The sequence below is a fragment of the Triturus cristatus genome, chromosome 11, assembly GCF_964204655.1.
Source record: "Triturus cristatus chromosome 11, aTriCri1.1, whole genome shotgun sequence".
Lineage (NCBI taxonomy): Eukaryota > Metazoa > Chordata > Amphibia > Caudata > Salamandridae > Triturus > Triturus cristatus.
In genome coordinates this window covers 87429723-87453863 of record NC_140594.1, presented here as the reverse complement: position 1 = coordinate 87453863, position 24141 = coordinate 87429723, and the positions used below count along the sequence as shown (strand labels likewise).

The following is a 24141-nucleotide window of genomic DNA, read 5'->3' as shown; positions in this document are numbered from 1 at the left end:
TCTCACCCTACTCTCACACTGTCACATCGCTCACTGTGCACTCACATAGGCACTCTTGTCACTCACACAGCTCATCCTTCGCTCACATCTTCATGCACATTTTCACTCACATGGGCACAGCACTCACCCTGCACTCACACCACACAAACAAGCACAGAACTCACTCTAGAGTCACACCACTCACTCTGTGCTTTCTCCTCTTAACCTGCACTCAAACAGACAAACCTCTCAGCCTCTCAGCCTGCATTCATGCTCTGCTCCTGCTTGCACACAGGGACAATAATCTGCTGGAACTCATAGGGACACACCACTCGCGCTGCACTAACTCCTCTCACCATGCACTCACCAGTCACTCTTACAGATCACCCTTCACTCTCACTGCTCATTCTGCACCGCACACAGGCACACTACTCAGTATGCATTTACAATGCTCACACAACCCTGCACTCACTCCTCTCACTCTGCAAGCACTCCTCTCACCCGACACTCACATGGGACCCCCTCTCACATTGCATTCATGCAGCTCACCTTTTTGATCCTACACTCGTACGACTTGTGCTGCACTCACTCACACTATTCACCATCACCCAGCACTTAAATGAGCACACTTCGTACTCTGCACATATACAAATTACACAACTCTCATGAATATACAAATATTTCTACATAAACACTCACAGAAAACCTGCTCTTTCCATGGTACTAGATGCCTACTGAATTCCATCTTCAACAACGGGGCTGGTGCAGGAGGGGAGAGTGGACTGAGAATGTGAGTTGCATGAGGAGGGAGACTAGGGCTGAGGTTTTCGGGTATGGTGATGGATTCAGGATCGGGTGACACCTTCAGGCATTCCTGACTTTCCATTCACCACAAAGCTTTATTCTGGAACACATCGTTTTTTTGTTTTTTTTACATTATTAGTTGGGTCTCAAAAACCCCAAAATAAAAAGTTATACTGGGTGAAATTCATAGTTGCTGAAGAAGTCGAGCATTTCATAAGATCACTTGGATGCTGTGATGTTTCATGTTAAAATGTGGATTAGTTCATTTCCAATACTGTAACTTCCTGATCTATACATGAAACCATATGTATGTCTTGTACAGCTATTTTAAGGAAGTGCACTTATCTGAAACATCATACTTGTAACAAGCATTGACAAGTCAATATATTATTATTTTTGAACAGCGTATAGAGAATATGTTTTTATTAAGCTTCACTAAAAGGCAAGGCAGGCATAGAAGAAGCAGCATGGCAAGCTTTTCTAACACAATAAAAGAAGATTGACTAATGGATGTGTTAGTGGCAGTGTGTCTGTGTGTGGGTGTGAGAGAGTACACAGGTATGAAAGAATGCAAGAGATATAGTGAAAGTGTGTGTTTGAGAGAATGTGTGTGTGTCGGAGTATATGTGTTATGCATGCACGTGTGCGGCTGGTCTCGCATACTGAGGTTATTCTTGATTTATAGGCAAGGGCACTAATAGCATATGGATGGGAGGTGTTACCCAAGGAGAACTGCAGGTCCTGACATGCTTCTATGGAGACACCATCACTGGCTGAGGGGACTCGCACTGTGTAACTGAGAAAGCCGCAAACCCATTCATACCCAAGGTGGATCCATACCAAAATTCTGGAACTGATATTTGAGGAAACTCTTGTCATAACATATCCTGTACTGATTTTTAGTGGGTTTCAAAGGCAAACTGCTGACCATTGTATGCCAGAGGGATGTTTTACCACGGAAGTATCCACGGTAAATTTCTGGCACAGTCATATTTAATGAACTCCTTGGCATAAGGGGGTCACCAATGAAAAAATGATGACCTTTGTAACTGAAAGTAATTTCTGACTTAAGACATTTGACGAAAATGAAATCTACTCTTAGAATAGGTCAGGCTTCCCTGGTGCACCAAGAAAGTACTGGAATATTTCATGAATGCCCTGTAAGGGTCTGCGGCATGTTAGAAATATGATCCCAAAAGTTTTAAAACAAATCTCAGGGGAGAAGTCTGCTCTTCCTTAAACCATCTACAAGAAATCTGTTGAATTGTTTTGCTTGCTGGAATTTGGGGGAAGTATCACACCCCACCCTTTCCATAGATCTTTTTCCTCACATAATGGCTATGGAGTTTGCTCTGATCCCATTTCTGAAAATACTTGTCCTGCCCTATTGCTGAGAGCAGGACTGGCATAAGGGTGGTGCAACCGATGCAGCCGCACCTGGCGTCGACTTTGGTGGGGACCCAGTGTTTAAAAACGGTTTGGGGTTTAAAAGAAAATGAAGTTACTTGTGTTTCAGGAAGTTTTTAGGTAACAATAAAAATGTTGAGATAATTCTGGTGATTAATGTTCCTATAAGTGAAATTTCGGAATTATGTCTAGTGGCATTTATGGCTCATTGTAAAGTAGTGTGTAGGGTTGATGTGCCTGCGGCAAAGAACATGTACCATGCAGATCACAGATCTGAGTGTGAGTGAATTATGAGTAGAGCTATAAACAAGCATTTACAATGCAATGGTCTCGGCAATATTATAGGTAGAGCTATTGTTATTGCTCATTATTTTTTTATCATTATTGAATCCCTAAATAAATGGCATTATCATTTCTATTGGCATTAGCTTTTTTTGCATATGTGATACCTATTGCATTAGCAGAGAGAGTGAGGTAGTGAGATAGAGAGAGAGAGTGAGGTAGTGAAATAGAGAGTGAGGTAGTGAGAGAGAGTGAGGTAGATAGAGAGTGAGGTAGTGAAAGAGTGAGTGAGTGAGAGGTATTTTCTGACATAGTGAGATAGAAACAGTGAGTGATAGTGAGATAGAGAAAGATTGAGGTAGTGAAAGAGAGAGTGAGGTAGTGAGGGATGTTGTGAGGTATTAAGATAGAAACAGAGTGATGTAGTGAAGTAGTGAGATAGAGTGAGGTAGTGAAAGAGTGAGTGTAAGTGACTTAGTGTATTTGAGAGAGAGAGAGTGAGGTAGTGAGATAGAGAGAGTGAATTAGTGAGTTAGAAAGAGAGAGTGAAGTTGTGAGGTAGTGAGAGAGATGTGGTGAAGTTTTGAGAGAGTGTGTTGTGATATAGTGAGGTAGTGAGAGTGAGATAGAACTAGATAGTGACGTAGTGATAGAGAGTGAGGTAGTGAGATAGATAGAGTGAAGTTTTTAAGTAGTGTTTTAGAGTGAGAGATAGTTACTGTGGTAGTGATATTGTGTTGCTGTGAGAAAGAGAGAGTTGAGTAGTGAGTTAGAGAGTGAGCTAAAGAGGTAGTGAGAGAGAGTGTAGTATAGTGAGAGGTAGTGAGAGATAGTGAGGTAGTGAGAGTGAGTTTGGGAGAGAGAGTGACGTAGTGAGAGAGCCAACCCCCCACACATACAGAACCACCCACACAGAGCCACACACATACAAAGTGTATCCCCCAGACATACATACAGAGCCACACATACAGAGTCAGCCAGACACAGAGAGCTATCCACACAAATATTCAGAGCTACAGATATCCACCTTGCAACCCGGTGCATTGAAATGAAAACAATGCTTCCGAAAAACACCTCTTTTTCCGTTTCCGTTCCCCCCCCCCCCCGCCGTGAAATTTGGCTCTAGTTGCGCCTCTGCCTGGGAAGCATCTGACGCTGCTAGGATCACACCAAGCATCGGCGGTTGAGACGAGGTGTGACCCCCCCCCCGCCCCCCGTTGCAGCAGAAAGGAGGAGGAGGCAAAGAGCCCCCCTCCCTCCCCGCATTGCACGCATGCAGTGTGTATTGGCCGAATGAGTACACACCCGCGACTTTCGACTAACTCCACAGGCGGTGGGGCGCACCCTAGTCTCGTGAGTCGTTAGCCAGGACTCAAGGTCACAGGAAGCACCTTCTTTACCACCCATTCACTTATTTACAACCTAATGCGTTCTGGGAGTTCGAGTCTTCATTAATGTGACTTGAAACACTTGGATTACATAAATGGGTATGTTAGGGTAAATAACGTCTGAAGCCACACTGGGCTTGTGTACATTTAGAGCATAAATAACCTGGCCAAGTGTGAGCCCAAATTGTACAAACTCACTGTAGGTTCTAACATTATCTCCCTACCGGGCAGGAGTTATTGCAAGGGGCCTGACCTTAAGCCTCCTACCATGGCTATCGGAAAAACTGGGCAGGTGGTTATCGGACTGACTTCTACCCATCAGAATTAACTCTGTTGTCGCCAGCAGTAGACCGAAGCCATGAACGCCGGGGGCTAAGCCTTTGACTTACCCCCAACAGGTCACGCCGGGGACCCCCTCGGGGACGCCTCGTCTTCTGTGGGCGGCTCCTTGATGCGTGGAAGCTGCAGGCTGTCCTCCCCCGTCGCGCCCGCGCCTCCGATACCCCTGTGAGGCCCTCCCTTCTTCCTTCCACCTCCCCCTGGCCTGCCACTGCGGCGAGAGAGGCGGCGGGAGATCTTGCGGGCCAGGTGGGCGAGTGTGCCCCCTTTGACGACATAATCTCGCTCCAGCTCCTCCAGGGAAATCTCGATATTGCCCGTGTACCAGAAGATCCAACCAATGAGGCTCAGGAAAACCAGAATGGCGCCGGTGTATATCAGCAAGTCACCAAAGTCTCTCCCGTTGATCTGCAGCTGGGCGAAGATGCCACCAGGAGGGAGGCCACCCCCACCAGGTCCATCAGAACAGCGAACATGAGAGCCATCCGGCACCGTCCGAGAGCGGCCGGAGCCATGGCCTGCGCATCCCCAGGTGTGCGGAGCGAGGGCAAGGCGGCTGCAAAGGTGTGTTGTGTGCACAGGAGACTCAGAAAACCGAACAAACCTGTTGTGGGAGGCAGGTATCACGTTACATAGTGCCGGAGGGGGCGAGCAGGCTTTAACTGTTTCGCCTCATCTCACCCCACACAAGCTGCAATGACAAAACAAGGGGGAAAGGCGTCCAAGGCACGGTGCGGATCCCTGCTCATCGAAGGGCAGCGCCGCCAACTATACTCACAACAGCACGAAGATCCTCACGGCCAGAGGACAGCAAAACAATGGCGGATGGAAGCTCCGAAACTTTTTCGGATTCGGGGGCGTGTTCCTGCTGTTCTAAAAGGGCGTGGCTAAAAAGTGGAAAGAACAGCAAGGAACACGCCCCCGAATCTGAAAAAGACGGAGCCTATTTGGAGGGACGGCTCTCTCCTCCAATGGCGGGCCTCCGTTTAGGAAGCCAGCCAATGGAGGAGAGGCAAAAAGAGAGGCGGGCTAAGGAGCCACTCTAGGAAACATTAAATCTCGACTTCCGGTTCTGCCTTCGGCAGACCGGTAGTCCTTGACCTAAAAATGAATTGTACATCGAAGAAAGGCTACGGAGAGATGAGGTGCACTGTTGGAGAGAGGTAATTCATGGAGAAGGAGGCTATGGGGGACGAGAGCACCCCAAAAACCTGTTGTAATGGCCGCCACCAGTGATCAAGCCATCCCTGGCTGGGATACATACCCCCCTTCTAGAAGTTCTGGTTTAGTTTCTCCCCTGGCACTGGTGGATGTCCATTAACTTTCTGGAATTAAATTGAGCCAAAAGTGAGAACCTGAAAACCTGCCCGTACCTGGCAGACATGATGAGCTCGTCCTGGCCGCTGTCATCCACGGCAAAGGTGGCTTCCAACCTTGAAATAATTATAGATTCAGATCTTCCTCTAAATTCACTTACAGGGAAAGAGGATTGGAATAGGGACCATTAAGCATCTTATATTGATGAGACATAGTATTCTTACAACAATATTGAGGGACAAAAAATATTGAAAGGTGAGTGCACAGAGGGGAGGTCTGGATTTACTATTCTTACCTCATCATAATTTATATATTGTGAAAAAAAAATATATATATATAAGGAAACGTATATTTTGACATTCTGCGCCTCTATATTGTTGTAAACATATTCTGTCCCCTCGAGATCCAGGAATCCATATTCCCAGCCGACACCAGAAGGCAGCGAATGTCGTCTATGTCCTGTTGGGAGTCCTGATGAAACCCCTCCATTGTTTGGCCCTATTCTTCATGTTCCAGTAAGGGATGCCCTGGTGCACTCCAGATTGGGTTATGCAAATTCCACATATCAAGCAAAGCCTGTAAGACTGCTGCAACTGCTACAGGGGGTGCAAAGCATTGCTTTACGTGCTGTTGGGAGTCCTGAGGAAACCCCTCCACTGTTTGACCCTATTCTTCATGTTCCAGTAAGGGATGTCCTGGTGCACTCCGGATTGGGTTATGCAAATTCCACATATCAAGCAAAGCCTGTAATACTGCTGCAACTGTTACAGGGGGTGCAAAGCATTGCTGTACGTGCTGTTGTCAGAACTTCCAGAGACGTACATATTTAGTCAAAACTTGCTTCCCTCCATTGTTACCCTTCTGCTCCAGGGTATAATTCAAAGACTTGCTTGTCACCAAGCCATGCACCAAGCAGCACAGGGCTCTCTTGCCTCCAAGTTCAAGCCTCAGAGGCCTCCCCCCAGCTGTGTTCATCAAAGCTGCTTCTACTTTCCATACAGAAGATAAGAGCAGGGGTTCCAGAGAGAGATCCTTCTCTGTTGCTGGGGTCAGCCTGTGCAACTCATTCACACATACCCTGCAAATGTAAACCCATACAGCCCTCTTCAAGAAGCACCTGCATACCTAGGGCCTGATTCACAAAGGTAAACGTACACTTTGTAGCAAGTTCGCTATTTTTGGGGAATTCACAAATTATTAATTTAATTTAACTCATTGTAAATTTACGACTGTGGCGACTCCGCAATGGGGGCAGAGAACTCCACACTTAAAAAGATAGGCTTGGCCTACCTTTTTATGTGCAGAATCACCACCATTAGTGGGAAGTTTCCTCAGTTGTAAAATTACTATTTATAAAATTAAAATTCTAGTTTGTGAATACTAAAAAGCAATATAGTAAACTTACTTACTACTAAGTGCAAATTTACCTTTCTGAATCAGGTCGCTGGCTCTTCAACTAAGAGTGTTTACCATTCTGTTTAACTCCATTTCCTTTGCCAATGTTTTTTAAGCAATTCTTATGCTGGTTATGTTTTTACGTTAGAGTATCTGTGATTTACGTCAAATAGCTCTTTCTTTAGGGCAGAGTTGCTTGCTCTCTACCATGCTGTTAAGCAAGAAAAATCTTATATTTTGTTTGAATGACGTCTTATTTAATTGTCTAAGACCTAATTTCTGCCCCATACTTGTACACTGCCTCGACTTTATTTGCCCCATAGGTCTATGCAACTGAAGTAATGCATTCCGGTAATAAATCAGTTGCTTTGTCTACTTGTCGACTCTAGAGGGTGCTGTCAGACAAGTGTTTTATAAATGCTCAGAGCACCATGCTGCAGACTTCGCGCTTGACAGCGGTGTCAGAAGGATGCTGCGTGGTTTCACTAACCCTGGTCCCTGCCACTGATTGAGCAGATTTTGTAAACGCAGCCAGGCAGGAAGCACCTGGTTCAGGCATGAGGACCAATAGCTGGACGGGGACCCATAAACAGCTCTAATATATATGTTGCTCTCAGGGCTTTAAGTGGGATGACAAAACTGGTGGATCTCTCAAAGGGGCGTGGCCAATGCAATCAAGGGCGTGATTTAAAAACACGTCAACTAAAAATCCGTGCTTAGCATAGTGTGCTGCCCGACTGGCATTTTGCTACTTCTGTCATTGCCTCCATATATACGATAAAACAAGTAACATCATACCTACAACAAATCAGAACTATTGCCTTTGTCAATGGTTGTTAGTTGCATAAGATAAATAAGCAGCAGCTATCGCTTGTATATAATATTGAAAAAGCTTCCACTTAAGGCCCTGATGACACCAGGACAATGTTGTTGGTCCCGAGTTTCAAAAAGAGAAGGGAAATCCAGAGAGAAAATTACTCTCTTTAAAGGATTTCCCTTCCCCTAAAACGCTCACCTGGTATGACCTCACGCTCTACCTTCTCCACTAGTGAGAAGTGAGCAGTGTGAGCACGCACACATGGATGTGCCTGCTGTCACTGTAGTCCAGAAAAAAACAGACGCCTGTGCCAGGGCACAAAACAGAGCCCGATAGAGACCCATTTCAAGCCCCCTTTTAAAAAACTGCTGGTGCCCAGCACCGGTGAGACCCTGTCCGCTTAAAGCTTTGGTTGACCCCTTAATGCGCAGAGCGACCAAGAAAAGTGAGGGGCCCGACCACAGCAAGGAGTGTCTGGGGCATCCTCAAGCACTGAACTTTAAAAAAAGAAAAAAAGAAAGATGTTAATATGGTACATTTTTACAACACATTTTATCATATACTGCTCCCCGCCTCCCAGTCTTCAACAGTCTTTTTTTATCATGCACAGCCTCCCCATTTTCTAACACATTTTTATCAAATACTGCATTTTGGCTCCATCTTCAGCTCTGGTTGCAGAACACGGCATCAGGCACAGGGTGCTTGTCGGTACTAAATTTGAGCCGGTGATTTCCAGTGCTTGGCACCAGCACCTAATTGTCAACACCGGGAGTTATGACAGTCTGCCACATGGTGGTGATGGTTGTCTACTTTAGAACTGAGCACAGCAACAGTTGTTCATTAATTCAATGTACTTTACCAATGACTAATACCTGCCACTTAACCCATTCTTAGAGCTTTGGGGGCCAGGAATAGTATGATTTGTCACACTTGCAGAAGAGTGATGGTTGTGTTGCTACTGTCATTACCTGCTCTGGCAGGGGCCGTAGGTGGTGCACACTGCAGTAGACTCCAGATAAAGTGAGTACAGGTTGCTTGGAGGTAGTTTATGCGCGTTGAGAGATATAAGCAGAGAATGCATGGGTGACTCGTGGTGGAGAGAGAACAGTGGCCATATCTTATCTTGTATGTACAGAGATGGAGGCTAAAGAGTGAACTTGATTTTAGACCTGGGCATGAAATTCCGCTCCACTCGCAGAGTTTGCCGAGTTTTTCGCAAAAGTCAGTGAAGCGGAGCAGAGTTTTTCCCTTTCTCGCGCTCTCGAATGTGAGAGGGGAAAATCTTACTCCAGACCACCTCTCAGCGATGTTTCTTAACGTGGGTGGTTGCGGATGGTCTCTACCACTCGCGTTGAGAAACCTTCAGCTTGCGTTGAGGAATCTGCTGCTGTTCGTTTTGATTTTACAGCGCAGGACAAACACTCAGCGCTAAAAAATCAACATGAATGGCAACCTAACGCACTCTGCTGCTTGCGGAACTCCACGTAGTGCAGCAGAGTTTCTGGTCACTTCCCCAAGTTTTCCGTGGCAGAACTTTGCGACCTCTGACCAGGCCAACTTGATTTCCGAGTTTACGTGAAATCATACTTTGGCCGTTCACAGGGCGGAGTCCTGCTGCACACTGCAGCAAACACTCAAGCTTCGCATTTCAAATGGGCATTTTTAACTTGGTCATTACTTGCTTGTTTTTAGCAGTTTAATATAGCAAGAATATAACCCAGTGGTTTTAGAGACTATTACATGGATAAAAAAAGTTTTACATAACAGCTGGGCATTGCATATATTTTTTAGGCATGAGGAGGTTCTGCAATTTGCCCAGAAACACAAGATGTTGAGCCAAGGCTAGGATTCTAAACTGATTCCCCTGTTAGTCCGTCTCTCCTCCCTCTTTTGGATTGCTGAGGTCCTAGAGTTTCCTGCAAGACGTGTTGTGGTGAAGGTGACTTACTCAAACTCATTTCAGATTCACAGACTCATTTTGGATATTGAGGGCAATCCAGCCACGTAGTCTTGCCCTCAGAGCAGAATTTTTATATTGAAACAAATACAGAGGATAGGGCCCAAAGCCACATTCTAGCTTTAGCTTCTTGCCCCCTCCAGAATTTCACACATGAGCTGGCTGTATCTTTCCCTGTAAACAGAGCCAACCCTACCCATACACTAGCAGTCTAGTATATGCCTCTAGCAGTCCAGTGGGTGCTTCTAGCAAGCCAGAGTGTACCTCTCGCAGCCCAGTATGTGCCTCTAGCAGCCAATGTGCCTCTAGCAGTCTAGAGTGTGTCTCTAGCAGTCCAGCATGTGCCTCTAGCAGTCCAGAGGGTGTCTCTAGCAGCCCAGGATGTGCCTCTAGCAGTCTAGAGTGTTCCTTAGCAGTCCAGTGTGTGCTTCTAGCAGTCTATGCCTCTAGCAGACTAGTGTGTGCTTCTAGCACTCCAGTGTGTTCATCTAGCAGCCCAGTGCGTGCCTCTAGCTGTCCAGTGGGTGCTTCTAGCAAGCTAGTGTGTGCCTCTAGCTGTCCAGTGGGTGCTTCTAGCAAGCTAGTGTGTGCCTCTAGCAGTCCAGTATGTGCCTCTAGCAGCCCTGTGTGTGCCTCTAGCAGTTTAGTGTGTGCCTCTAGCCGTCTAGTGTGTGCCTCCAGCAGTCCGGTATGTGCCTCTGGCAGTCCAGTGTATGCCTCTAGCAGCCCAGCAGGTGCCTCCAACAGTCCAGAGTGTGCCTCTTGCAGCCCAGTATGTACCGCTAGCAGCCCAGCATGTGCCTCTTGCAGTCCAGTATGTGTCTAGCAGCCCAGCATGTGCCTCTAGCAGTCTAGAGTGTGACTTAGCAGTCTTGTGTGTGCTTCTAGCAGTTCATGCCTCTAGCAGACCAGTGTGTGGCTCTAGCACTCCAGTGTGTGTATCTAGCAGCCCAGTGTGTGCCTCTAGTAGTCCAGTGGATGCTTCTAGCAAGCCAGTGTATGCCTCTAGCAGACCAGTGTGTGCTTCTAGCACTCCAGCGTGTGTATCTAGCAGCCCAGTGTGTGCTTCTAGCAGCCAATGCCTCTAGCAGTCCAGTGTGTGCTTCTAGCACTCCAGTGTGTGCATCTAGCAGGACAGTGCATGCCTCTAGCGGTCCAGTGGGTGTTTCTAGCAAGCTAGTGTGTGCCCCTAGCACTCCAGTGTGTCTCTCTAGCAGTTTAGTGTGTGCCTCTAGCAGTCTAGTGTGTGCCTACAGCAGTCCGGTATGTGCCTCTAGCAGCCCGGTGTGTGCCTCTAGCAGCCCAGCATGTGACTCCAGCAGTCCTTTAGCAGTCCAGTGTGTGCTTCTAGCAGTCCAGTGCGTACCTCTATCAGTCCAGTATGTGCCTCTAGCAGTCGATTATGTGCCTCTAGCAGCCCAGCATGTGCCTCAAGCATAAGACTGTGGTGCACCTCTAGCAGTCCATCATGTGTCTCTAGCAGTCCAGTGTGTGCCTCTAGCAGTCCAGTGTGTGCCTCTAGCAGTCCAGTGTGTGGCTTTAGCAGTCCAGTTTATGCTTAATCTGATTAGCCTACAGAAAGTAACAACAATCCCGAAAGTGACTGAAATTGGGCTTATGACCTGAGCCTCTGATGGCTGACAGACAGCTTTGGGTGCATTGAATGAGACGCTTTAAGGTTTAGAAGGGTCAGACAAAAGAAGAGACACTCAGGCACATTCTAAAAAGCAAAAATGCCACAGGAATCTCGTCCCAGCTCCCTATCTCATCTACTCAATGAAGTGGGTTCTGATAGACTCATGGACTGTCACTGGATACAGTCTTAATTTAAATTAAATCATTCTTCAAATTATGAGTTATCAAAGTTCCATATACGTAAACATGTCTCATAGTGGCTTCAAAGAGCATAGCACAAATGGTTTACATTCATATACAGTGTTTTGTCACCCAATCAAGAACCATGGCTGCAGGTGTCAAGTTATGGTATATGAGGGTCTAACAATACCTTATCCTGGGGAGGGAGCTGGTACTGCCTCCATTTATCCTTGAGGGTAGGACTGTTACTGCCTTCATTTATTACTTGAGTCGGCAGGCTAGTCCATCCTCCATCAATACTTGAGAATCAGGGCTGGTACTGCCTCCATCTATGCCTGAGGAGCATGGCTAGTCCTTCCTCCTTCAATCCTTGAGAATCAGGGCTGGTACTGCCTCCATCTATGCCTGAGAGGTAATGCTGCTACTGCCTCCATCTATGCCTGAGGAGCATGGGTAGTCCATCCTCCATCAATACTTGAGAATCAGGGCTGGTACTGCCTCCATCTATGCCTGAGAGGAAATGCTGCTACTGCCTCCATCTATGCCTGAGGAGCATGGGTAGTCCATCCTCCATCAATACTTGAGAATCAGGGCTGGTACTGCCTCCATCTATGCCTGAGAGGTAATTCTGCTACTGCCTCCATCTATGCCTGAGGAGCATGGGTAGTCCATCCTCCATCAATACTTGAGAATCAGGGATGGTACTGCCTCCATCTATGCCTGAGAGGAAATGCTGCTACTGCCTCCATCTATGTCTGAGGAGCATGGGTAGTCCTTCCTCCTTCAATCCTTGAGAATAAGGGCTGGTACTGCCTCCATCTATGCCTGAGAGGTAATGCTGCTACTGCCTCCATCTATGCCTGAGGAGCATGGCTAGTCCTTTCTCCATCAATACTTGAGAATCAGGGCTGGTACTGCCTCCATCTATGCCTGAGAGGAAATGCTGCTACTGCCTCCATCTATGCCTGAGGAGCATGGCTAGTCCTTTCTCCATCAATACTTGAGAATCAGGGCTGGTACTGCTGCTGGAGCAGAATTTTCTGATGAAAATCTATTGGGTTTTAAGCTCTGGTTTGTCTATTTGTCGAAAATAAAATTATTAATTCATAATTATTAATTATTTGTTTTGTGTAAATGTTCCGACTAACCAACACGAATTAACAAGAGAAAACTATACGTGGGAACGCGTTTGTGTTGCTTACTAGATGATGTGCATGTTTTATTAAATAAACGTTGCTGAGTGCTGTTTATTTTAAAGCACAAAACGCTTTTGAATTAATGCTTTTCTGTGTTGCGAAGGCTAGATAATTACATACACATAAGGGTATTAGTGGGGTTAACACTGTTTAATCACTATGCTGTGGTAACATTGTTTTTGTCTCTTTCAATTTAGATGGTCTATTTTGGCCTAAAATAAAATGGCCGCCGTTTGCAGCCTGGCCTCGAGTGAGTGATTTGTGATGAGAAGGCCTTGCTGAATATGGTCGCGAGTCATCTGACCACAGTCTTCGCCTGGTTAAAATTTTCCGTGAGGACAGCAGCAGTTCTGGGCAAGCCTCCAGATGCATCTGAATAGCCTTGGAGGACAAAGGAGCCATAATGAATGAACTCTGAGCTCATCATGTTAGTTCCGAGGAAATGTGGATGCCGAAAGTTACTTTTTTAATTTTTGGTTCCTGTTCTGTCTTTTTATTTTTGTGATTTTCCTGAGCGGAGATTTTCCAAATGTAGCGATGCTACATCCTTTCCTTCTCGCTCTGCTCAGCGGTTCAGCGGACGTAAAGAACACTTTTTGTTGCTTTCTTTTGTTTAAAACACTATAAATATTGTTAGCCTAGAGAGGGTTTTTGCCACTTTGCCATTTTCTTCCCAAACCTGCGTTGGTGAGGATCTACGCTGTGAGGACGGCGACTCGGGAGACTTCTACTGAGAGACCTGTCCTGACCCATTCTGACATTTAGCTAGAATAGGTAATTATGAGAAAAATGATTTATTCTGATTGATTTTCTTTGACTAATTTTAGATAAAGCATCATAATTTTGAACACGGTGTTGGTGATTATTTCTTGTCAATTATTGAGTACTCTATTTTGATTATTGTTGTATAGATTGTTTAGATCATGATTCAGGACAGTTACAATAACTAGGTCTTATCGACCTCAGTGTAGATGCAGGGTGTTCAGGAGTTTTCTTTCCACAGGTTCAGTGCTGGTAGAGTATTTGAGCGTATGTTAGTGAAATGGGCCCTAGTGTATGATGAGTGTATGTGCGTGTAACTGTGAAATTACTCTATCCGTGGAAGTAGGGAGATTTTGTACACCCTGATCTCCATTAATTTCCTGGTAGCAGAGTTAGGATGGTTATTGATGATTGTTTTGATCTGATTAGATTGCTTGTACATTAGCTTATTGATTATTGATTATTGATTGATGTTGGTATATGTACTAATACTATATGTTGGAGTCGTCATGTTGAGTTATATGTAGTGCTTCTGGAACTTGGGAGCTAGTAGCAGTTCCGTAGTAGGGCAGAGGGAAGTATATGCTGCTCTCGGGAAAGACGGGATTGTAGGAAAAAACGTGTGACAATTGAAGTTGCGCGTCACATTGTCTGGGTTCGGAATCAGTGACATTGTCGTATGTTACTATTAGAATATATTTCTGGTATATAAGGAGTGCGTATGGTAGCAAAGGTTATCTGTGAAACTCTGGTCTTAAGTCCCAGGGATCCGTAAGGTTCACCGTTAAAGCTTATCGCGGGAGAAGTAATAGGTATTCTCTGAGCTTGTTTGAGGAACTGGGCAGAGGTAAGCTGCTTGGTTGACGTGTGTTATAATTCTGTAGTGGGACAGATTGTTCGCTGTTCTCGGGAAGCAGGATTCTGTGTGTATGTACTATATTTTTCTTGTATGAATGTGCGTGAATGTATGTATGGGCATTTAGTTGATTGTAAGACTCTTTGGATAAGTCCTAGAGGAAACAGTTAATGAATGCATGTTAGAAGGGCAGAGTAGAGGGATGTGCTACTGTGTCAACGGGATTCTTGTGAAATAGAATTTCTTTACTATTCTCGTGGTTAGCGAAGCAGACAATGGAGATGTTTATATGTTGTAACTAATAGATTTTGTAGAAATTTGACACGAAGTCTACTAAGAGTTTTGTAAAGGAGGGGTAGACGAGTGACAGGAGACAGGAGACAGAAGCGACTGCAGCTACTGCTGACGTAAAACAGATCGCGCTCTGATTGGATATTGGATCAGAATAGTGTTCGCGCTGGGATTGGTGCGTTGGTGTGAGCCGCGCAAGGATTGGAAGAGCTATTCTAGTGACGTAGACGCTCCAGGATTGGTGCGTTAGTGTGAGTCGCGCTGTTATTGGTTGAAAAATCGTATTGTGAAGTTGTAATACGGAAGGGATTAGAAAGTTTTGGTAAACGCTAAAATGTATTACCAAGAAGAGAAAAAGAAAAAAACATTGTTCGGAAAAATTAAAAGGTGGTTCGACAAGGATAAAGATGTTAAGACGAGAGAGGGTGAATTGTTACCTCCAGCGAAAACACCTGCATCCTTCATGGCTGCGAGATATGGGTATCATACCTGTATATGGTTTGAGTATTGGGTTAGGTATACCAAAGAGGATGGTGTTCTAGCTAGGCCTGGGCGAAGCACTACGCTACGCTCGCGTAGTTTGCGAAGTTCGCGCTACTTCGCGCTACGCGAACTGCACGTAGCACAGTGCGAACACGCGTAGCGTAGTGTTGCGTAGTGCTACGGTCATTTTTTGCTTGCTCGCGGTCCTCAACGTCAAGTTGGCGACCGCGAGCAAGCAAAATGACATCCTGGCGAGACTTTTTCCTTGTTCGCGATCGCGAGCATGGAAAATAAACCTCCCGGCGAGATTCCCAACGCGAGAAGGTCAGGTTTCTCATTGCGAGGGGTCGCGTATGCTCGCGACCGCTCGCGATGAGAAACTACCAGTTCGCGTTGAGAAAGCTGCAGCTCGAGGAAAAATCTACTCGAACAGCAGAAAACTGCAGCTCGCACTGTGCAAGATGCCATTTTTAATGATTGCACAGTGCCGGTTGCTTGTCCGCACTGTGCAATCATTGAAAACAACATCTTGCACAGTGCGAACATGTTACTTCGCAGTTCGCGAAGTGCTACGCGTAGCTCGCGTAGTGCGAACTTCACTTTGCGTAGCTTCGCGAAGTGCTACTTCGCGAACTACGCCCACCCTTAGTTCTAGCATTTCCAGAACATGGTTCATTTAATCTGGCCGTGTTGAGAAATTTACGGGAAAAGATGTTATGTCTTGACCCAAAACCAAGGCCGACACAGTTTGAGGCTTTAGTGGAATGGGAAGAGGAAGTACATGAGCGAGAAAAGCAGAGGTCTGGAGGACATTATAGGTACATGTTTGGGAGGAGACATGATCGTGAAACTCATCATGATCGAATGAAAAGATGGCGAGATGCTAGCATGTCAGAGGGATTATATCCTATGAGAACAGTTGAAGAGGGAGCAGAGAGGGTTCCTGAGGCAGAAGTGAGAAGATATGGAGTTAATGAGTATGAGGATGAGGTCTTGAATGACATGATTTACAAGAGACCACCTCCATATAGACCAGAACCAGACGAGAGTACACCGGTTGTTTCTCCGATAGGAGATACAGTGCGTATCATTGAGACAGAAAATGTGACACCTGAGTTAAGAAGTGGTAATCCTTTCAGGGAGAGAGAGAATCGATGTGGTGACGAAAATACAAGAGAGTTAGCCAGAACTACAACAGAGCTGACTGAAAAGATTAGGGAGTTAACAAAGAATCTGGAAGCTGTTACGGTGCCTGTAACCATAGGTCCGGTTATGCCTGTGTTTGACAAGCAGAGGACAGGTGAAAATGGTTTGGTGATTCCATATGTTGGGAATAAGATAACAAGTTTAGCTGGTCCCTCAGGAGATTCAGGAAGAAGGACAGAAAGTAGTGATCTGAGACAAAGCAGACATGACTCATGTAGTGAAGGATTAGAGGTACAGTCTAATTCAAGACTGGATGCTAGTGAAGCTAGTTGTTCAGGGATGCCGATTTTAGAACCGCAAAAGAAAGTGGTTCCAGTGAGAAAAACTACGGAAATAACAGCTGAAGATTTGAACGATTGGATGAAAGTTCTTCAAAAGAGGGATAAAGATTCACAAGCAATTGATGTGGCTAGGTTACGTGTAGAACTAGAAGAGCTTGTTGCAGGGTCAGTTCCAACAGAAATTCTTAAAAACCATCATGATGGTGAGCTGTTGTTTATGTGTAAAAATATCACCTGGAGAGCGAGAAATACACATGACAGGTTAAGAGCAATAGCGAATGAACAGGGAGTTGACATTGATAAGGTGAAAGCTTTGCAGAAGTCTTACAGGATGGATTTCACAGATAAGGATATTGAGAATTTGAATGGTACTGGTAGAACAGGACAGATTAAAGAAATGGTCGCATTATTGCGAAGATGGGGTGATGTAGACAAGTGGAAGGATAGGTGGTACAAGAAAAGAGAAGAATCAGGAGATAGGACTTATTCAGCATTTCCTGTGAGAGAAAAGGAGAAACCAGTGGATAATTATCCTATGAGAGAAATACCTGGAGGAGGATATGTACATGTTCCATGGACCAGACAGGATATTTTATCATTTACGAATGATTTCCCTCGATTGAGAGAAAAGCCCGTCGAGTGGTATAGGCAGGTAGATAGGTTTGTGAAATTGTCAAAAGTGCTGTGGATTGACCTGAATAGTCTGTTTGATATAATTGTTCCAGCAGACTTGTGGACTGAGTGTAAAATAGTTGTGAGTTGGCCTACTGAGGAATATCCAAGAGATCAGAGAACAGGAGCACCAGATCCAGAGGCAATGAGAAAGTATGATCAGGTGATGGTATACCTGAAAAGTAATGTACCTGCAAAAGAGACAGACTGGGTTAAAATAGATCGAACACAACAGGAAGCAAAAGAATCAGTTCAAGCTTTTTACGAGAGGCTGATACTGGCATTTAAACAATTCAGTGGAGATGAACACCTGGGTGACAAAGATTTGAGTCATTTTGTATACAGATTTGTATATGGCCTGAGACCTGAGATTAGTGAGAGAATTCGTGAGCACACAGTGGACTGGCAGAGTAAGAAAATAGATGAGATTCTGAGACATGCAAAATACTTCAGTGATGAGATTGAAGCAAAACAGAGAAAGCTGAAAGAAAAAGCAATGTGGGCACAAGTGAAAGTTGCAGAAAGACAGGAAGCACAGTTGGTGGAACAGGCGAATAGTGCAGGAAATAATGCAGGGAATAGACCTAGGTATGCAGGGAAAGGAAAGGGGAATCTTGAAGAAGCTAAAAAGAAGTTCCCATGTCACAACTGTGGCCAACTGGGACATTGGAGATCTGAATGTACCAATCCACCATTAGCGAATAATGAGGGTAAACCCTTAAATCAACAGGTGCAGAACGAAGGGAATAATCGACAGCCGGAACAACCTTCTGTTGTGAGACAGCAGAGTCAAGAGCCAAAACCGCCCTTGCCGCAGAATAGAGGGTCACAAAAGTATAATCAGGATTCGGGATTCTACAATCATGAACAGGTAAACAAACCAAGGCGTTCTAACCAGGTACAACAGTACTTGTTAAAGAATGAAGGGAGTGAGTCTGAGGGTGATTATTGACGGTGCCGAAGAGAGGAAGAAGAGTGCATACTTGGTGCAACTCTAGAAATAGACCAGGCAGGACCATTTGTAGATGGGAAAATAAATGAAGAAAGTGTTACTTTTTTAGTAGACACAGGTGCGACAAGATCAACTGTCAGGTCAACAGATATTAGAAATCTTCCTCTCTCGGATGAAGCAATCCAAGTAGTTGGTGTAGCCAATACACAAATCAGGACACGTCTTACTGAACCAGTAAGAGTACAAATAGGGAAATTTTCAGACATGATCAGATTTATTGTCTGTGACACTAGTCCAGTGAACCTGTTAGGTAGGGATCTATTGTGTAAGATGAACTGTACAATTTTCTGTACACCGGATGGAATAGCTTTTGAGACACCAGATGAGGATGTTTTGTACCGAATGACTCTAGGAAATAGAGAGAGTGAAATGGTTGGTGCATTTGCTGTGTTTGATCCGGAGGATTTGCCTCGAGAGCTGAGAGACACCGTGAAAAGGACAGTTTGGGATTTTACTGGAGAGGATGTAGGATTGATGAATAATGTAGATCCTGTGAAAATTTCAGTGAAAGAGGGAATTACGTATCCTAACATTCCTCAGTACAAAATGACGCCAGAAATAATTGAAGGAATAACTCCTATAATTGAGAAAATGATTCAGCAGGGAGTTCTGAGAGAACTACTGAGTAGCCCGTGTAATTCACCGATAATGGGGCTAAAGAAGCCTAATGGGAAGTTCAGGATTGTACAAGATTTGAGAAAAATTAACCAAATTGTGGTGGCATGTTGTCCTATTGTGCCGAATCCGTCAGTGATTTTGTATCAGATTCCACATGATGCTGAGTGGTACACAGTGATTGATTTGTGTCATGCTTTCTTTTCAATTCCATTGCATCATGACAGCCAGCCGATTTTTGCATTTAGGTTTGGCCAGCGTATTTTAGCATGGTGTCGTATCCCACAGGGGTATACAGAGAGTCCTTCGATATTTAATCAGTTATTGAAAAAATCATTGGAGAGCTTAATCATGCCCGAAAACTCAGTACTAGTGCAGTATATTGATGACCTACTTGTGGCATCAAAGACACGTGAAGCTTGTGAAGTAGATACTATAGCTTTACTGAATCATCTGGCAGATGGAGGGTTAAAAGTATCTCCAGCCAAATTGCAATTCTGCAAGAAAGAGGTGCATTATCTTGGACACAATATTGAAAAAGGTCTGAGAAAGGTGACTGATGACAGGATCAAAATCATCAGGGGAATGAAGGCCCCAAAGACCCAGAGGGAAGTAAGAATGTTCCTGGGTATGGTGGGTTATTGTCGTCAGTGGATAATTAATTTTTCTCTGATAGCAAAGCCACTGATTAGGCTGACAAAAAGTGAGATGACAGACCCATTGGAACTAGATGGAGAACAAATGGCAGCATTTGAAGAGCTGAAAAGCAGAATGTGTGAAGCCCCTGCTTTGGGTATGCCAGACTATGAAAAGGAGTTTGAGTTGTACTGCAGTGAGAGAAATGGATGTGCACTTTGTGTTAATTCAGAAGCACGGACAGCTGAGGAGGCCTATTGCGTACTTCTCATCGACACTTGACCCTGTAGCTGTAGGTTTACCAGGTTGTTTGAAATCTGTGGCTGCAACATGCAGAAGCCTAGAACAGAGTGAGGGAATCATAATGGGATATCCTGTAAGGGTATTCGTACCTCATAATTAGGGCTCCCGGTTTTATGGTATTTATTTTTTTACCATTTCCGTCTGTATTTATCCATATTTATTTTTTGGGCATTTTTTCTGTATTTATCCACATTTATTTTTGCCACAAGCAAAAGACGACGCTACAGCTAGTATTTTTCCACATTTATTTTTCCTTCACCTACACTTTTCTTTCATGGTTTCTATCTTTCTCTCTTTGTTTATTTCTATCTGTCTTACATCCTTCCTAAATTATTTTCTTCCTCCCTCCAATTTATCCCTCTCTCTCTTCTTCCCTCTCTCCCTCTCTTCTTTACTGAATTCCTGCTTTCCTTCCTCACTTCCTGCCTTCTTTTCCTGCTCCCATTCTTCCTGCTTTTGCAACAACTGCCTGAGAGAGGCATGGGATAACTATCACTCCTCACCTACCCGTGGCTGGAATTGTTTATTTATAATAAAGACAAATGTCATCCAGTGTAGCACAGTACTTGTTGATTTTTAATGGGAAACTCCTTCTAAGATTGCCGGACGAGCCTGCACATGCTTCTTGAAGCATGTGTTCACGTCAGTCAGTCTTGTAGCTCAGCCAACGTTGAGAGTTATTGGCTTTGCCAATGCTTGTTAATAGTCTTGTACTGTTAAGCTACAAAGTAGAAGAAGCACAATAGCCGCTTGATTACTTTCTCTTGCGTTGTTCATTACTTTCCCAGTGACCACCTTTACATTGTGTAATTCTCCGAGGCATTGTGTCAGTTGTTTTTGTCCTCGTTTTTTCTTTCAGTCTTTATGGGGGATATTTATTGTGGGCCTTTCTACATTTAAATAAAGAGAAAGGGACCATAAATATGGGAGTGCATTGCATGGTATAATCTCATGCCAAACTAAAAACTTAATTTAAACATTCAAACAGTGCAGTTCTTTATAGAATATTCTCCAGCAGCCGCCGTGGTCCGTGGGTTGGCTCCCATTTGCGCGAAATAATGATGTGCGTTAAAACAATTTCACCATGGCAGTGCAAGCAGCACTGCCATTTGCCACAGTTCCACTCATCTGCCTACGCAGCCACCCCGCTTGCGCCACAGGTGACAGCAGAAAGAACAATAAAGCCTCGTTACAAGTAAATGATCTTCAAAAGACCTGTGAAGTACTCAGGTGCGGCTGTGTGCGCCCGGGAAGGAATTTCCAGCAGCAGCAAGTGGGGGGTGGCGAGATAACTCTCGATTAAAGCAGGGCAGCACGGCAACATTTTGTAGTATTTTGCCGTTTTTACATATAAATACAGACAAAGGAAACATTGTTTTCCGTCTGTATTTATATGTAAAAATCAGTTTAAACGGAAAACCGGGAGCCCTACTCATAATGTGGCAATTCTTTTGACAAGAAGCAGAACCCAGTACATGTCACATAGTCGGCTGACTAAATATGAGAAAGTGATTCTGGGAGCATCAAATGTGACTCTTGAGAGATGTGTGAATGTGAATCCAGCGACATTGTTGCCGGATATTGAAAATGTGGGTGTGAAAACAGAAGATGATCATAATTGTTTGGATGTGCTTGATTACTGTACAAAACCGAGACCAGACATAAGGGATCTTCCCTTGCATGAGAGTGATCATGTGTTGTTTGTGGATGGATCATGCCTGAGGAATGATGAGGGTGTGCTATGTGCAGCATATGCAGTGTGCAAAGTTTCAGAGGTTATGGAAGCATCACCATTGAAAGGAGTGAAATCTGCGCAAGTTGCTGAATTAGTGGCATTGACAAAAGCTTGTGAAATTGGGAAAGATTTGAGAACGACTGTGATGACTGATAGTCAGTATGGATTTGGAGTTGTGCATGATTTTGGCCAGCTTTGGCTGCAAAGAGGTTTCTTGACGTCGAGTGGGACTCCAATAAAGAATGCTGAAGTGAGTGGAAAATTACTTGAGGCGATACAGTTGCCTAAAGAGTTAGCAGTTGTGAAGTGTGCTGCTCATGGACAAGGAGATGATTTTGTGACAGTTGGCAATCGATACGCAAATGACATTGCTCAATATTGCGCTAAAAACAATCAGTCAATTAATCGGGAACGAGAGGGTGAAATGTCTTTTTGTTCTGTGATGTTTACTAATGTCTTAGAGACATGGGATGAAGTGAAACAGTTGCAGGATGAGGCAGGAAAGGAAGAAAAGAAAGACTGGATTAAGGCAGGTTGTGCCCCAAGAGAAACAGACCATGTTTGGGTCTATAGAGATGGCAGACCAGTAATGCCGAACTCCATACTGTCGACAATGGCAAGGATGTATCATGGCCAGGGACATTTGGGAAGGGATCAGGTCGTTTAAGCAAACCCGGTACAACGCAAAGTTCAGGACAATTGCAGAAAGTGTCTGTCAGAGATGTTTGATTTGCCAGCAGTTTAACACTGGGAAAAAGACAGTGGTGAGTCTGGGAACAATAGGCAGAGAAGGAGGTCCTTTTACAAGAATGCAGATTGATTTCATTGAAATGCCCCAAGTGAACAGACTGAGGTATGTTCTAGTGGTAGTCTGTTTGTTTTCAAGATGGGTGGAGGCCTATCCGACTAGGAGAAATGATGGAATAACAGTGGCAAAGTTACTGTTAAGAGAGTTTATTCCTAGGTACGGGTTTCCAGTAACGATTGAGTCTGATAGAGGTGGACACTTCTATAATGAACTCATGAGTTTGATTTGTGAAGCATTGAGCATACAGCAGAAGCTACATTGTGCATACAGACCAGAGGCTTCTGGTGTGGTTGAGCAGATAAATGGCACAATCAAGAACAGGATTGGTAAGATGTGTTTAGCCACTGGCATGAAATGGCCAGATGTCTTGCCTCTAGTGCTAATGACTATTAGATCTACTCCAGATAGAACTACTGGTTTAAGTCCGCACGAAATCATAATGGGACGTGCAATGCGACATGCATATGTACCTGTCAATAAGTTGATGACAATAACTGATGACATGATTTTGGATTACTGTAAAGGCCTGGCTGACGCAGTTCATTCTGTGTTTCACCAGGTTGGAGAAGAAGCTACCACACTTGAGAAGAAGCAAGCTCATGATCTGAGTCCAGGGGACTGGGTGAGGATTAAGGTGCACAGAAGAAGAAATTGCTTGGTTCCAAGGTGGGGAAGGCTGAGACAAGTCATTCTAACTACGACAACTGCAGTAAAGTGTGCTGGTGTGAAAAACTGGGTACATGCGAGTCATACTCTGAGAGTTCCAAACCCAAAGGATGGGACTGGTAAGGAGTATTTTGAAGAGTCAGATTCCAGTGATGATGAAGATACAGAACCAGTGAGAAAAGAAGCAGAAAAGGCTTCAAGAGAACCATTGAGAATCTCAGAAAGGAGATCAGATTCTGTAAGAGAGCCTGAAGTTCCGAAAAGCAGTGAAGAAAAAAGAAAAGAAAAGAGCAATTCCACAGAGACTACTCCTGAATCAGAAGAGGAGGAGATCGAAGAACCACTTGAGATTGTACCTGAAGAAGCAGGGTTAGAAGAAGATAGAGAGGGACAGATTGCGGAAAACCCCCGAGGAGGTGTAGGGAACATTCTTGACAAGCTAGGTGAAGGGACAAGTAGACAGCAAGAAGATTGCGTGTCGGAGACCCGAGGAGGGACAGAAGTAGGGAAGTCTCAAACAGTGGTGAAAAAGACTGTGGAGCAAAAGAAAACTGCTGAAGAACCAGAGGCATTTGAAACAGAATCGGATGAGAGTGAAAATGAGAAATCAGAGGGTCGAGTTCTGAGAAAGAGAACTTGGATTGGAGAGAGAAATAATACAGAAACAAAACCGAAAAAGGTTATAAGAGGAGATCTTTGGCCTAACAACAGAATAAAGAGGCTGAGATATAGACTGATAAGAGCAAATACCTCGAAAGCTGAACAAGTGAATGAGGTGTCGAGTCAAAATCCAGCAAGAGGTGAAAAGAGGAAAGTGTCAAAAGAACCAGAGGAGATCAAAAGGAGAAGAAAACCTAACCAGAAGTATAGGTCGCCGGAATGGACGTATGTGGCACTGTCTGAAGGTGAAGAGGCAGAAAGTCAAGGAAATCCAGAGGAGACCGTACGAGAAGTGGTTGAGGAAGATTCTGGTGAAATTGTGAAAGTAATCTTGACTGACATTAATGAAAAGTCGGATACTGAGGATATCGTTGAATATCTAATACAATTTGATGTTGAAGAAAATGAAGTAAAGAGTGATGAATATCAAAATTGAGTGAACAGAAGAAATCACTTGGA

General features: G+C 44.5%; 1 pseudogene; it reads right to left on the bottom strand.

Moving 5' to 3' along the window:
* Positions 1-4259: 4259 nt before the first annotated feature.
* On the bottom strand, positions 4260-4809 carry LOC146783295 (transmembrane protein 238-like; annotated as a pseudogene).
* Between the last annotated feature and the right edge of the window lie 19332 nt (positions 4810-24141).